This window comes from Melanerpes formicivorus, unplaced genomic scaffold (genome assembly GCF_026170545.1).
Source record: "Melanerpes formicivorus ecotype bairdi unplaced genomic scaffold, bMelFor1.0.p_v2 SCAF_20, whole genome shotgun sequence".
NCBI lineage: Eukaryota > Metazoa > Chordata > Aves > Piciformes > Picidae > Melanerpes > Melanerpes formicivorus.
Window position 1 is genome coordinate 6880752 of NW_027142372.1, and position 16749 is coordinate 6897500.

General features: G+C 38.5%; 1 protein-coding gene across 11 annotated transcripts in view; it reads left to right on the forward strand.

Annotated features, from left to right (window-relative positions):
* Window positions 1-16749, forward strand: part of ZNF536 (zinc finger protein 536) — a 361198-nt gene that overhangs the window by 93226 nt on the left and 251223 nt on the right. For 9 of the 11 annotated variants that reach the window (XM_068150628.1, XM_068150622.1, XM_068150621.1 and 6 more), the window contains one exon: window positions 10578-10699. The gene's annotated coding sequence lies outside the window, so the exon portion shown is untranslated. Of the gene's footprint in view, window positions 1-1784; window positions 1954-10577; window positions 10700-16749 lie in introns of all 11 variants that reach the window. The other 2 variants (XM_068150624.1, XM_068150623.1) reach the window with 2 other exon arrangements.

Genomic DNA, 16749 nt, shown 5'->3' on the forward strand with positions numbered 1-16749 from the left:
AACCAATGATATTCTGCTGTCATATCTTGGTTATTTTTAGGGTACAGGAAATGTGGTTCAGATTTTAAATATGGAAAGATCCTTCCTGTGCTTGCACTGAATTTAGCTAGTTTGGGGGTACTAATGCTGTGTAATATAAAGCAAATTTGAAAAGAAAGCTTCAAGCAAAAGGGAGTTGATGAGGGGAGAGATGCCTTTGTGGAGTTTCTCTTGATTCTTTTTTTTTCCTTGTCATCACAATCTTGCTTCTCAAAGATACAGCAAGCTGCTTGCTACTACCCCTTTATTATACAGTAACTTTTGAACCTTCTTATGAGGGGCTAGGTGATCAATTATTTTATAAAGAAAATAGGGTATTTTTTTCAAAAGCTGTGTTTTAGTTTAATTCATAATTATTTCCACATAAGTCTTCAATTGTGCATCTTGAATTGGACACACATGCACACTGACTTGCATCTCAAAGATCTGTGACAGCAGTCACATGATGTTTCCATACCATAATTATTCTCTGAATCAGGCCCAGAGTCCTTGGGAGATCCGGAAAACCTACAAAAAAAGCTGGTTTGAGTTTACCTATGGGACCCAGAACTCCGTTCAGATTTTTATGTCATTGAAAAATCCTTTTTTTTTCTTTGTTTAAAAAAAAAGGGGGGGGGGGGAGGAAATGCCTTTAACTGCTTGTTGTCTTATCTGTGTATTAGAGAGCAATTTCTTAAAACAGTAGACCCGTAAAAGGAACATCACCAGCTGGAAATCTGGTCTATGCAACTGTTTTTGGGAGTTGTTCTTGTTAAGCTTTGTGGTTTTAACAATCATTTCTCAGATTCTTCAATGCAGTCATCTCTTGCATAAGAAATCCATACAAAGATAAGATGGTTCAGATTTTTCAGAAGGGAAATGGTGCAGCTGATTTTACCAAGGTGCTATTGTTTGCGGAAAGTAAATGTATAAAATACATAGAAATACCTTCACGTCTTATCAGGTGACCTGAATATCTTATCTCTAAAAATGTTAGCTAAGAAACATAGACAGATTTTAAATCTTTAAGTTGATCTTTTAAAATCTTGTCATGGCTCCATAAGAAATCTATACTTTTTATAAACCTTAGGTCATAATTTCACAGTAACAGTATATGCCAGAGAGTTTCACAGGACTGTGGAGAATGTCAGGAGTGTGACAGTATAAAAAAACAACACAACTGAAAGTAAGGCTAAAACAAGGCTAAAACAGAACAAGGGGACACAGTCTCAAGCTGTGCCAGGGGAAGTGTAGGCTCGAGGTGAGGAGACAGTTCTTCACCGAGTCATTAGTCATTGGAATGTGCTGCCCAGGGAGGTGGTGGAGTCGGCATCCCTGGAGGTGTTCAAGAGGAGACTGGACGTGGCACTTGGTGCCATGGTATAGTCATGAGGTCTGTGGTGACAGGTTGGACTCAATGATCCTTGAGGTCTCGTCCAACCTTAGTAATACTGTGATACTGTAAAAGAGATCCAACCAGGTAACTGTGAAGAACTAAAAGTGAAAAAATATTGACTGCTCAACAACCTGACCTTGTGGGAGCCTCAAGTAGGAGGTCCTTCATTTAGATGAGTGTGTACCTTCTTATCCTTTCAGCTTACATATAAATTTGCATACATATCTTCAGAAGTGTAAAAATTGGTGCTTGCATGAATGCAGATGTGAAACCTTGATTTCATATCTTCATATAGATGCTAACTGCCATACTGTGAACCAACAAGACCTCCTCTGCCAGTTCTTAGAATCTCATTGTTTTTGCCATGCAGCCCCGGCGTTACGGAGGCGAGCTGGAGCACGGCACACCGTCAGAGGACTACATCAGCAAATCAGTGGCTAATAAAGACAGGCAGCAACAGCAGCAGCAGTGTTGGCCTTCTCCACAGCAGGGTACCACAGATGTTTCAGATAACAAAGTGAGCTTCGCTGACAGAACATGTGTGTAATATATAAAATAATGGGAACCGAAAAAGGGGAAAAAAAAAGGCCACTCCAATCCACCCATGTAAAAATGGTTTTTATTTATAACTGAGCAGCTGAATACAAATGTTGTCTGCTTACATAGAAGTAAAAAATAGCAGGCTGATGTGGATGAGAGACTTTTGATGTAGTAAAATAGACTATCCATTGAAATTCTTTTCTTGTCCCTAGGGTGGGTTCAGATCTTCAGCTGGGGTAAATCCATGAAATTTTATTTTCTATCAATTATATGTTTTTTATCTTCTCTGAATCTGTGCTGGGGGGGTGGATCACGGTCAAAGTTTCCTGTGTGACACTGTGGAAGGCTGAACAGTTTTAGACAGTACTAGCTCTACCAAACAGTTGTTATACTGAGGAGTTTTGCAGGATAGACTGGGAAAACCAGAAATATGCAGTGATGACCCACAACTAACAGGGAAAAAAACCCCACAAGCAGTTCTTAAGTAAGATAATTAGGAAACTGGAGGAATTACAGCAGAAATCCCTGTTTTTGTGATGTAATAGGCTTACCCTCTATTGTTAAGGTGTCCCGAAGTAATGAGATCAACCTTATAGCTGAGGAATCCTTGGGTGAAGGAGACTTTCATAGTCCCTTCCTGCACTGGTCCCAAGGGTGTGAACAAGGAAAATGAATAGGGCACCCTAGAAATTGCTGGCCACCCAGTGCCATTGGTAACTGGTGTGTGCTGCCAGACTATATGGGTCCCATATGACTCTGTGTGTGGCCAGCTGAAGAAGGGTTTGCAAGAGGATCAGAAGAAAACCCAGAATGCCCGTTTGTCCCCCAGGTACCTTGTCCATACCTGTGCTACACCACTAGCACTCATGCTACAAGCGAAAGCTGCCCAGGAGCGTGCAACTTGTTAGCATGCTTTGGAAGAATAATAGACAATGGGATTCTGCACGATGGAACAGGAAACTCCTATCCAGAGGCTAATAAATGTTTCCTTGTAAAATGGGGAGATGCTTATGTGAGTCCAGATACAAAGTGAAAGTAAGACAGCCCCCAGAGGAATTACTAAGGCAATAAATGTACTTACTAGGGCAGTGTGTGCCAGAGCGAGACAGAAATGGGCTAAGACCAGAAGAAAATTAGAACCTCAAGTGCAAGCTGAAATTCAGCGGTCATATGAAATTCAACCCTTTCCTCTGAGAAAAAGAGTATCTGCTGGTGGCTGACTGACTCGATTATCTAGGATTGGCGTTGCCAATGAAAAGAACAACAGTGTATGATTTCTGCCATCTGTCCTGTTTTAAGAAGTAAGGCATGAACATAGAATATGGTAACCAGCTGAAGGAGGACTTGGCTCTCTAGATGTACATATTTTTATGTACAGATTGTGCTGTTGCAACTACACCGCTTCAGTGGGTCAGGATCTGTTTGGTGGCAAATTGCTGCGGCACGCAGCTCGAAGTTGCAAGGTGGCTAAGATCTTTTGAGACTGGCTATGGGCTGCCTGGTTTGGTCCAGCACTATAACGCTCTGCATGTACTCCTGTATTTTTTGATCTTGCTCAGAACAGAGTCATCTGAATTGAGAGAGGTGAGAGGACACATTTATTCGCAGTGAAGTTAAGGTGAAATCAGAGATGAATGATCTAGTAGATGTTTCTGAAGGTGAACTATAACTACAGGCTAAGTAAATTGCTCTAAAAAACTTATGGCTGTTTATGTGGTGTGGTCTCTCTATCAAGGTTTATATTTTCACTGGTTCACTTTAGTGCTTGCTTTAGCAAGGTGTGTAAGAGCAGGAGCTCTGTACTGAATTCTTGAACAGAAGAAAGTAAAATACATTGTGTTTAAAAAAAAAAAGAGAGAGAAATTACTGACCCCCCGACACCCCGCCCCCCCAAGCAGTGTCTTTGAATTGAGATCCACATTGAACATTCCAAGGTCAGAATATGAGACAGAGAATATGCTCATCAAGCTGCCCAACAAGATACTTTTATTCAGCCAAATTGGAAAACTTGTGTGTAACTCAAAAGATCAGAATAGAGTCCTTATTGAGCAAGGTTAGGAGGGATAGAAGCAATCGGCTTATATAGAGTATTTTTACTTCATAGGAATGTGGTTCTGATTGCTGAAAATGTATCCTTTGCAAGAAGTACAAGCATAATCCTATGCCTACTTTGCCCTTTGAGTAAAAGTATGCGTAATAGCAATTTCAGAGGGGGAAAAAAAATCTATTTAAAGCCTGTTGAGCAGAATATCCACTTATAGAGGGAAACTATAAGTGAATAATGGTAATGGAGTTCTGTTTTGTAAAACGCATAGGACAACTAATAGAATCAAGCTACTATAACAGTGGATGATTGAATTACATTTAAGAGAGTACCTAATTTATGACCTTTAAAAACAGTTTTAGAGCTGCCTGTTTTGTAAACCCTAGACCTCCTTCATACAAAAGTTTTTAGGAATTGCATGTCTCACTTTATATTATGGTCAGAGGACCTTTTGTGCTATTGTACATCAGTTGTTCCATTAATATATTTAAGTAGGCTAATTACAGAAAGAAAAAAAAAATGTTCTCTGGGGAAAATGATTATACCTGTTTATTAGTGTGGGAGAAGTTCTTAATCTGGGAGTAAATTTTGAACAATAATGATGAACAATGACCAAACCCAGGGCCTCCTCAGAAAAGGGAATGAAGCCCTTTAAATACCAATTATGGAGTGTTTTTTTCTCAAAATGGTAGTTTTTGTTTTGGTGTTTTTTTTTTTTAAGGTAAGCTTGTGTGTAACTTCCACCCAATCACTGGCATATTATGTACAGGAACATGAAGTTTTATGCTCTGGTTGTTTTTTTCCCTCCCATTTAATTTTACTGTATCTGTTTATTGCTTCAAAACTCTTTGATTCAGTCTTATCTTTTGCAAAGGAAAGCCCCAAATTCACTGCACACTTTCTTAAAACTTTGTATTGTTTTCAGTTTTAAGGAGGTTGTTCTTGGCACACATTTGATACTGATTTTGTGTTGTAATGTTCAAGAAAGTAAAGAGAATTTGAGAGCCATGTAGCATATTCCCTTTTAAAACTCTCTGTTAAGTTTTACATTGTTCCTCAAAGCATCCTACAATTTTGTTAGCTTTTGTGCCTGAGGGTTATGCCTGCTGTGGTGTCATTCATTGCTCATCTTGAGAGAAGGCAGAGAACAAAGGTGGAATAAGCTGCTAATCTTCTGGATCAGCCAGATGTTATTATTCAGTGGTATATGGGAATTTAAGGCACCTATCCTTAAGTGCAAGAGGTGCAGGGGAGGGGATGCAAGGCTGCTGGAAGCAGTCACTTGGAGCATCCTGGTTGCCAGAGCGCTGGTGCGTCATGCTGTCTTATATGTGGCTTTTTCCTGCTGGGTGCAATGGAGCTCTCCAAAGAGCATTGCATTTCCAGAGTGCTACAAATGGAATTGGCTAGTTTAAGAATGTGATAATTTGATTTATTTTGTTTGGGCTTTTTTTTTTTTATCAATTTAGCAAGAAAGACCTTGCACTTCATAGGTCTGATTCTTCACTACAAAACCTCTGTGCTGCAGCAGTCTCTGAGTTCCTGTTGAGGCAACCTCAAAATTACTACTGCTGCATAATCAGAGCCAAAAGGGCTGGACTGCTTTTGTACAGCTAAGGAACAGAAGAGAAAAAAGCAGTGAGATTTCTGTGGTCAATCATACTTACAGTTCTGTACTTTATATTATAAAAGTAAAAAAAAAAAATAATGTAGTCTTTTACAGAGAAGCTCCATTATAGGTCAGCCCTTGCCTTAACCAGACACTTGAAAGTGGCCCCACTTGACTCCCAATACAATTTACTCTGACTGTTACTTAAGGAACGTTTCTGTGGTGTTCACAGCTCCATATGTTGGTTGCTTAAGGCTGATCTAAGAGTAAATAAGTACAGGGTTTCAATTGCACAAAGCTATAGGACTCAGTCTATAAAATTGAAGAAATTAAAGGCAAGGGAGGTACTCTGTCTTTATTTTATACCAAATATACCAGGAATTAAGAGATTAGGCCTCACCTCTCTTTTCATAATTCTTTGGTTATATTTTATTGCTGCTTTTCTGAAAAGGAAACTACTGCACTATTCTTTACATTCACTACTTCAAACAAGGAGAGATTCTGGCTCTTCCCTAAACTGCTTGCAGTCAAAATACTTTTTTACATTGAGCATCTCGGGAGCAGTGAGGAACATTTCTGTGAGGATGAGAGAGAATGTCAGGCTAAGGCACCATAAATAATTTATAGTTCTCAGATAATTGTCCTGTGAAAGTTTCCAGTTTCTTCCTTCCACCTCTATTTTCAGCTATCAGTTATACAATCTTGACTTAATATTGTTAATTGCATAGTAAACAGAACAATATTGTTTGCCCCAAGACAGATTACCATTTCTCATTACAGAATTCTCATAGACCACAAATCATTGATATCATCTCCACCAGTTATAATAAAGTTTATCTTCAATCTGATAAAAAGCATGTACTGAATAATAACTGTTGCTCTTATTGTAAATGGTTTAAAAACATGCTTTTTTAGAAGCTGGGTAGTCCATTGGACTTACAGTTCTGCTTTTGCCTAGTGAAGAGAGGTGGGAGTTGTGGACATAAATGGTCAGATTTCCAGGTGTGACTCTGGGCACGGTGTCTGAGATTGCACTTGGCAAGTGATGAACCTCTTACTATTGCTACAATGAACTATGAACAGTCTGTCTTGTTTTTCCTGTGTTTATCTGTGTTTGTACTTGAACATGTTGGTCAGTGTTACTTATTTGCATCTTCATCTTATTCCTGAAGAATTTAGGTGCATTTAGATGCTGAAAGAATGTTTATCTCTTCAAGTTAAATTGTAGGGATTCTCGGTGGTCTGAAGTTTTCTGCCTCAGTCCCCAGAATGAGAAGTTACCCTTACAATACTGTAAGCACAGACACTAAGTCCTGGCTGAAAATAGCCTGGAAAAAACAGTCTCATTTTACTTATCTCCCACCGCTACTTATGCACACTCACAGATGAAGAAGAAATAATTTAGTATGACACAAACCACCAAAATCCATAAAGGGAATACTGAGGTGGAAGTATGGGATAGTGTAATGCTCTTCAACTGTTTTGCACAAAGTGGAAATCTTCCACTAGTACATTTCCAATTGTCCCTGGTGAATTTAGCAGATCTTTGCAGGGGTAGGTGGGTGAAGGTGTTAATCTTTTAGCCCTAAATGTTTTTATGTCACATACACTAAGATGGAAGCATTTGCTTCATTACTAAAGTGTCATGAAGAACAAGACTGGCCCAGATGTTTGCTTAGCCTGGAGAAGAGGAGGCTCAGAGGAGACCTTATTGCTGTCTACAGCTGCCTGAGGGGAGGTTGTAGCCAGGTGGGGGTTGGTCTCGTCTCCCAGGTGGCCAGCACCAGAACATGAAGACACAGTCTCAAGTTGTGCCAGGGGAGGTTGAGGCTGGATGTTAGGAAGAAGTTTTTCATAGAAAGAGTGACTGGCCATTGGAATGGGCTGCCCAGGGAGGTGGTGGAGTCACCATCACTGGAGGTGTTTAGGAAGAGACTGGATGGGGCGCTTGGTGCCATGGTTTAATTCATTAGATGATGCTGGGTGATAGGTTGGACTTGATGATCTCAAAGGTCTCTTCCAACCTGGTTAATTCTATTCTAGTCTAGTCTATTCTATTCTGTCACATTTGAATGTTGTGTTTTGCTACCTGTTCCCATTGAGGTCACGCTCAGATGGCACATTAAGCCCTAAATGCAAACTTTCTCAAAGCCTAGTTCTAGACCTGACTCAGGGTAGTCCCAGTTTGTTCAGAAGTTTTTACAATTTTGAGACAGTTTCAAAAGTTAGGGATTAAAAAAGATAACTGAAAATATTGTGCAAGGCCATCAGGGTTGGATTGGAGCGTGTGAAGTTGTGATTGAATCAGGTTCTAGTGCAATTCTGTGGGGAAACATGGATTCAGCAGGATTCTTTCAGAGTTGAACCCCAAACTCATTAAAATATTACAATAAAGTAATTAATGCACATGGCCACTAGACACTCTTAAAATGTAAATTTCACAGCTGTAAGAAATTAGATTTGTTTAAAAATAACAGAAGGCTCAAGTACAAATTATGGAGTAAAAGCCTATAAAATTTCAAACTTGATTTTAAGGCACAGCTCTCTGGTGTTTGGTGGGTTGTTTTTTTCTTCTTTTTAATTTTTTTTTTACCCAGATCATTTACTTTAGTGCTAGCATTCAGAAACGAAATTCCTTTTCTGTCTTTTGCATCTGAAGTAATAGTCAGGCACCACTGTTTTCTTATGAGGTGGCTGGTCTTAGGGAACAAGGTAAATTGTACAGTGAGCATGTCTGAACCCCATCTTGCATTCAGGAGGTGCCAGGCTTGCAGCTACAAACACAATATTGTGAATTTCATTGAATGCCAGTTTGAGTTGTATGCACAGCTGGGAGGACAGGTAGTTCTCAGCTGACAAGCATGTATTAACAGTTGTTGGGGCTGCTGTACATGCGCTTTGGCTGGCACAAGAATAACTTGACCAATTTGAGTAGTTCCTAGAAGTCAACCCTCCTGAATCAATCTGTGTCACAGAGGCTAAGAAAATTAAAGCCACTCCAAAGTTCAGGAGCGATGGAGCCCCATGGACTTTGCAAGGGATGTAAAATGTGTCTTTTCAGTGCAGAGGCCTAATTCCAGATTCTCTGGCATTTTCTCACCCGTTAGTGTTTACAAACATGGGCCTGACTGTAATGCAAGAAAAGACTTTGACTTACAAATGTCCAACAGTGTATTTCAGTCTGTTTACATTTGAAAAAACACTGACATGTAGGGCTTCACAATGGCTTCTTGGCACACCAGCTTCAGCAGAGTACTGAAATGGTTGAAGGAAAGAATTCTGGTCAGAGTATGCTCCAGATGAATCCTGTTGAAGCTCCATTTCTAAATGTTTGCTACGTGCCTAGCTATTAAAAAGTTCAGATTATGACCCCTCTAATGTTATTTTAATGCTAGTTTTTAAAATGTAATTATAAATCAAATTACATTTGAGATCTGAAGCTTACAGTAGTGAGCTAGAACGCTCTTAGAGCTGCTTTAAAAATAACCCCTCTCAAAATTTATTAGTGATTTCAGAAACAGAAGTGTAAGTAGACTGGCTAGACTCATCATACTGTTTATGTCTGGGATAAGGCAGTTTGCTAAATGTTAGTTGTTTTCTGGTTTATAGGGACATTACATAGGATCTTTCATCTTTACCTAGAAATTGAATTTCCAAAGTTTGAGTTTCTTTGCTTAAGCAGAAGGCGTGAGTTCATTTAAATTGAATATCCTCTTTCTTTTCTCATTCTTTACCATAACAAATATGTCTAAAGATTAAGATTTGTAAACACTAGCCAGCAACCCAAAGTTGAGTAAAGCAGGCCATGATTTGACAAGTGCAAAAGTTTTGGGCCAGTCAAGCAATCACAGGAAAGAAACGCACTTAGTGACTGTTGTGTTGGTCAATGGCATCTCCTCCTGAGGCCAAAGACCTGTTTATATTTGAAAAAAAACGGCTGGAAAAAAGGACCAGAAGGTCATAGATGAGAGGATCTAAGCATTGAGCAGGATTGAAATGATCCATTCAAATAATTTCTGTAACGGATTGGTAATTTTACTTTGTTTTGTTGTTAGCTTGTTTTTTAAGGGATTTTTGTTTAATTTTACTAAATGGAAAAGTTTGCATTAGATACTGCTGTAACTTGCCTACATATGAGCTAATCCACAAAGACAGTGCATTAGAAACTACAGAATTCAAATGTCTATTTATAAGATGTAGTTTAAGGGGACAGAAGGGAAGAATCGCTGGGTAGGTAAATCTGAACAGAAAAACTTCATAGTGATTCCATAGGTACATTTTGGAGTTTTTCTTGTGAATGGGGAAAGTATTTATTCAGTGGTTACTTACAAAATTTTCTAGTGAATAGTACATTTAAAAAAATCTTTATAGTTTTTTGTTTAGACTATTTATAAATTTGTAGTCATAGCTGGCTACCTAAATCATGCTACTTTTTCTCCCCTCTGATTGCACGGGTTACATATTTACTTGATTCAATACACAATGTAAATTGTGAGTGTTAAACAGCTGAACATACATCTCAGAATTTTTGTGTGGTTGCACAGTTATATAAATCAGCCAGTTAGAAGAGGGAGGGAACATACCACATGATTTACTTAAGCAGCTAATACTTTAAAATTTCTAGATTATATATCTAGAAGTATACATTTTGACCACGGTTCGCAGATTATATAAACTGATTGGTATTATTTCCATTCCCTGATTAATGGTTGATGCTGTTACATCTACAGAGTGAATGTCAAATTCAAACTTCAACTTGAAATTTGAAGTCAATGAATATTTAAGCATTCATTCTCGATGTTGACTGTGAAGACGTGCTAATATTGGTACAGCACATATGCTCCAAATTTTGCAGACAGACAAAACCAGAAAATAGTTAGGTGTTCCTAATGCTGTTAACTCAGAATTTTACTCTGAACCACAATGTTTTATTCTGTTTACTCAGCTCTTATTTTCACCCTGTTTTGCAGATGGGGAAACTGAGGCAAATTGGTTAGAGGATCTCTTCTGGGCCACAGAGAGTGTTGATGTCTGTTCCCACTCTCTAGACATGTGCACTGACTACTAGACTTCACTGCTCTGGCTGCTGCAGGTAAGAGACTGTACTGCGTGATCGGTTCTGGAATTGACTTAAATTTCCCAGAAAGGCAAGAGACTCCCATTGCAGGTAAATCTGTGAGAATCATGTGTTCCCTGCAGCAGACATGAAAAATGCATGGATGCATGGGTGTGTCAAGTAACAGCTAAAACATATCTGTACGTTAAACACCTTTTTTCCATCATTAAAACAGTTGGTGTGGTGGGTTGAAGGCCATTTTTCCTACCCTTAATTAATACTTTTTAAGGGAAGAACATGAGATATGTGTGACTTAAGATGTTCTCTTTATTTTAATTGGAAAGACAGTGTTGGAAGAGAACTATATGGATGTGATACAGTATATTTAGACTTTGTTCAGAATTGTGTAGGCTATGTTTGTATTATAGTTGCTGCAACTCTTGCAAACAGTCATTTAGAAAGCTTCACAATGCAGTACCATTGTAACACACAGAGTGCCAGCTCTTCTGTTTCTTAAAAAGCTTTTTTGCATCTGAGCTAGCCAGTTTAAAGCATTCAGGAGTTGCAGTTGCCCCAGGGAGTGCAGTTAAACATACACAAAAATTTCACTCCATAATACTGAAAGCAAAACTTGCCTGATTGCTGTTAAGACTTTATCCTGTGTGAGTAGAAAACTCTAGAAAGGAAGTCCTAAACTTGAATGGAAAGGGCACTGGTGCAATTCTGTGACAAGGTAACTGCATCACTTCCTGAGACTTGGATCTTGTCACCTGTTCACATGATGTGAACTGCCTTTGCCATAGGGGCAAGGATAACACAATTTACCTATGGATTTGCTGGATTCATTTAGGCAGTGTCATAAAAGCTGCATGCCAGATCATTCTGGGGCATGAGTCATGCCAGAGGGTAGAGTCAGAATCTCTCCATGTGTGGATAGGCTGCTTACTTTTCCCCAACACATGGAGTCAAAGATGGGAGAATTTGTAGACCAGTGGAGAGTTAAAAAATAATATTGCATTTAAAGAGGTTTTTTTTTTGCTGTCTCTCTCCTTGGCAGGCATAAACTTCTGCACTATGTGGTAGTTATGTACAGAGGAGAAGGCATGAGTTTGTCTGGCCATGGCTGCCTCAGTGGAAATACATTATCATCAGATCTTTGCTTAAGAGAAGCTGGTGATGGCCACCAGGGTCCTAATGTCTGCTCTGGTGGAGGAGGAGATAAATTTGTTTCCTAAGACTGTAGCCTTTGAGCAGCAGGTAACAAGGTCCCAGAAATAAGGTGAAACTCAGTAAGGTCAGATGATAGCTCTCCAAGAAGTACATACATGAAGGAAAGAATTATGACCTCTGATGTTCCTTTTGTTTCTGGATATTTGCCATATGAGCTAATAAAGTTGCATCCTAGTTGCACTGTATTTCTTAAGTATTGCCCACCTACACGTTAGGGGAATGTATCCCAAAAACTGCTACCACTTGGTAGTTGCACAGTTTGGCCATGTTCATGTGGAAAGACTGGCTGAAGTGAATGAGGCTTATTTTGCAAACTTTTTTCAGCATAGTGAAAAACTGCTCAGAAGAATGGTTGAGGCTGTGGTGGTTTGTCGAATGCTTGTAGTTAAGTGTGCTGAAGTACTTTACTGTGTATAAGGTTCTTCAGTTCTTGCTGCATGAAGTAAACTGATTTCATAAAAGCATAAATGTAGTGTTGCTTTTAGAAGAATTCATAGTCTATTTTTGTACTAAGTAGTTAAATAGGTTCCTTATTTACTTTGTTTAAATTCTTCTATATGCAATTATACATTATAAGAAAATTATCTTGCCCCTTATGTGGCTTTCCCTTCGCTGAGTGTTCAGTGAAAAGAATTCCTGTTCTTTTGTATTGGGGCAAGGATTCACATAAAGTATGTCTGCATGTGTGTGCTCTCCCTCCTTTGGTATGCAATCTACAATCTATATTTAACTCTGTACATACACAGTGCAAAGAATCACAGCATAGCAGCTGCTTGGTGGTGACAGTGTAGGTATACAGCCACAAAAGAACTTAAGATAATTACATAAATGACATCTTCTGCAAACTACTAATTGTGCTGTGAAGGATCCCCCTGCAACAGGCGACATGAGCATTTTTGTGTTCTGTGTTTGCTGCTGCCATGCGCTTAATTCTGTTCGAACCGTATCAAGGAGACTTGAGAAAAAAAAATCAACCATTAAAGACTTGCTCTTTGTTTTTTCAATCTGTGACCCCAGCAATCTCTTTAGCAAGCCATGGTTCAGTAAACTGGCACACAGCAGTAGTTCTACAGTGGAAAAATCATAAAACAGATGGAAGCTTTACATTTTTGTTTAGTTTTTAAGAGCAGTTTTTATAACATCGCTTAAAATCATTCTGATGCATCATACTGTTTACACTTAAAGCTTTGTAGCTAAGATGTTTACACTATAGAGAATGTTTTAAGATATTTTATAGTTATGATATTTAGATAATTGGCAAGAAAAAAGATAGTTTGTTGAGATTACAGTGATGTTGGTAACCGTGAAGTAACTTATGAGTCTCAATAAATATGTCCAGTTTGGTGGAAAGTACAAACTCAGTTAAAACAAAACAACACAAGAGGGAATATCTTTTTAGTGAAATCATTTCCTTTTCTTAATCAAAAGATGACAGCCACAGCCTTAGAACTCCCATCTGTAATGCACTCCATGTATCTGCGTACATGGCTTTTCTTTCTACGTTTGATACTGTTAGATCAAATCGGTCAATTAATATTCTGCACAAGTTCAGTCAAATCATATATAGAAGTTAACAACGTAAACTTTGGTGCAATAGTTGAAGTGATTTAAAGTGAATCCCACTCGTTTTCTCTCAATCCTCCATTTTCAAGATAAATACATTTAGATGTTTTCATGTAGAAGAATGTCTTCACAGCATAGTTTTGGAACATTAAAAAAAAAAAGAAGTCCCCAAAAATGCATTAATCAAAAACAATAACTCCTTTTAACTTCTCGAACTGCTCAGAAGTGAAGTATGAAATAGTCTGTGTGTGGGCCACAAATGTTGGGAATGCAAACATTTCACAATAAACATGTTTAAATGAAAGTACTTGGCTAGATACACTGGAAGATAGTACATGTTGGGTTAATTAATGCATACTCCATAAAAATAAACCTTACTTTCAAGATCTGACCAATAAAAATCATTAGTATATTTGGATCAGATGTGCTGATGGACGATTTTTATGTATACATTAAAGTTTTGTGAAGCAAATTGTCCTTGAAAAACCTAGAAACAGATTTCAATTTAAAGTCAAAACGACCCATTACATCTACTCTTTGTGTTTTCCTATAGCAATATGATGAATTATTTCAGTTTTATCTGCTATACCTGCAATTGATTTACTATTGATGGGTTGAAATTAATCATTTTAAATGCATGAATCACAGCCACGTAGCTAGAAACTGTTCGTGTTCATAGAAATTGTTTGCCTGTGGAATGCAGTATCTGATTCTAGGCATAATCAAATTACTATACCACACTATTTTTCTTCAAAAAACTTCCACATCTTAAATTGAATCATTTTAGTACATGCATAAAATAATATTTTATACTAAAAATTGTATCATAGTCTTATGGAAATCATACCTATAAACAAATATGTGAACTGGCTTTGCATTGTATTGTGTTATTGAGCCAGCTAGAAATAGTGAAGCAACCTGTGATTGTCTTTCATGTTGAATAGTGTCTTTCTCCAAGCCTGGCCTCTTTAAAGACTAGGTAGTGGATCAGTGTTGGACAGATATCAGACTGCAACATGGGTAATTTACCAAATTTGTGGCTGGTTTGTAGGAATGTCCCACTCTGCATCCTTGGTGTGGGATTCTGTATTTGTATGAGCAGAATTAAGTAGAATGGGCTAGAGACTGTTTTCTAAAAGTGAGATGGGCCTGTTTTGTTTATTAGTCCCAGATCTGTGAAATATGCAAAATAAGAGGATTGATAGGTCAGCCTCAAAACCAAGCATAATATAAATAAGACAAAAATTTAACTCATGGTTAAAATACAAATTAAACCCTTCCCCTATGATTATCAGTATTTTTATTAACAGCAGCAGTATGTGTAAGAGCATCTGTACAGAAGAATCTTTCTATCTCTGTAGTCATATTGACTTCATTAACAATCAGAGACCTGATGTAATTTTATCATATCTTTTCTGTAGCATTCACAACGTTGCTATTCAGGCACACGAGAAGAAACCATGTTTGTTCAAAAGCATTTATATAACATTATCCTGATCCTGTACTGTATCAAGTTTTAGATGTTCTGCACTTTAACTCATCCACTAGTTACTCAGTTTCTTGTGAGCGTTCTAAAGGATTTAGAGCCGAAGGTGACAGTCCTGTGCTGAAACTGGGTAGGTTTCAGTGGAAAGTAGGTTGCATAGATGATAGCTGCAGAAGTCAAGACTGATGAAGCTAATGGAGGCAGTCAAAATGGCTCTCTGACAAACAAGTAATGAAAAGATCTGGGAATATGCTAGCAAACAAAGCCAAGAAAGCTTGGATGCGGCACAGCTGAAGAGGGAAGAACTGGTAAGATACAGGAGTTGAGCAGTTTCTGGTACTGACAGCAAACAATACCTGCTCAGCTGTATCTGTGACTATCTTAAAACTGGCAGGGCATGCTTTAGATTATTACACCTATCAAACTCTTTACAGAAAGAATAAATATTTTACCAAAATGGAGGGGGAAGAAAAGGCTTAGAGCTGTTTTAGTAAACTATTAGAAAACATATTTTGAAGCCAATGACTTTGAAGGCAGTAAATTCTCATGCCTAGAAACTTAGTTCTAGGAAGGGAGCCACTGGTAATGGAGGCAAATAGTAGGCAGGAGTCTGCAGCTTGTATTTTAAATATCTTGCAAGATATCATCTAGGTAGACTATGTGCTTCTAATTCACATCTAATTAATAGGCCATAGAGGAAAAAGGCGTCTCCCATGCAGATTACAGGAGCAAAAGACACATTGCATGAGTTGTTCTTTGGACTGCTTGGTTTTATGCTGCTTTTTTTTTGTTGACTGTACTGGAGCCATCGCTCTTGCTGCAGCTGGCCTAGCTATCCAAGACAAAGTTTAAATACATTAACTTGGGTACTCCTGACAAATGTGGTATCTTGGAAGTCAGTGTGTGGCATTTATCCTGCTGAGATCCATACTGCTCTGCAGTACTGCTAAAGGTGCCTTAGCTAGCAATTTATTTCAGAGTGGTTGAGGTACTCTTGGTGGAAAGTCTAGAGTCAGTAGCAATTGTGAAGTCTCAGTTGGCACAGATTAGTCCCAGGATTTAGGACTAGCAAAGTGACTTAAGCACTAAATCCCTGCCTTTCCCCTCCAGCCTTGTTCCAAGCTTAGATGATTAGAGGACCAAGAGATTTTCAGCTAGCAAAGATGATACACAAGGAAGCCGTTTGTATAGCTTGATGTATATTGATGAACTGAAAGGTAAAGGTTGTGGTTGCAAAGAAGAATTACATATCATTCTAGCTACTAATATTGCCATTATAAACTAAAAGTATACAATTTTTCAGCCCTAGAGGATGAGGTTAGTAGTGGTAACAGTGCACCTAATGACTTGCTAGGCCAAAAGGAATACTGAAGTTTCAGGAAAGCAGTGCTAATTTCTGCTGCTTCTGTGTAACTGATGTAGCTTTTGTATTGGACACATACAGGTGTGAAGCAGTACACTAACAGACAATGCATTAAAAGAAAAATATTTAAAATATTGATTTTTCTAAGACTTGCCAGTCATAGAAACCTCAGTTACTTGTGGAGGTTGTTATCTAGTACTGTGGTTCTTAAAGTCCTGTAGTAGCAAGCAAGGAGCCAAAGATATGTCAGGTGCTAAAGAAGTAAGGTAAGTTTTGCCTTGTGTAAAACTTTCTAGGAAAGATTATTACAAACATGTACCAATAGCTGCCTTTCTTCGTGTTCAGATGGGTGGCAGGCAGGTATGCCAGGCTGCTGCCTGCCAGGAGCTGGTTGATGGTCCCTGGTGGGACAAGTCCTGGGTGCTTTGCCAGGCTGTGTGTGGA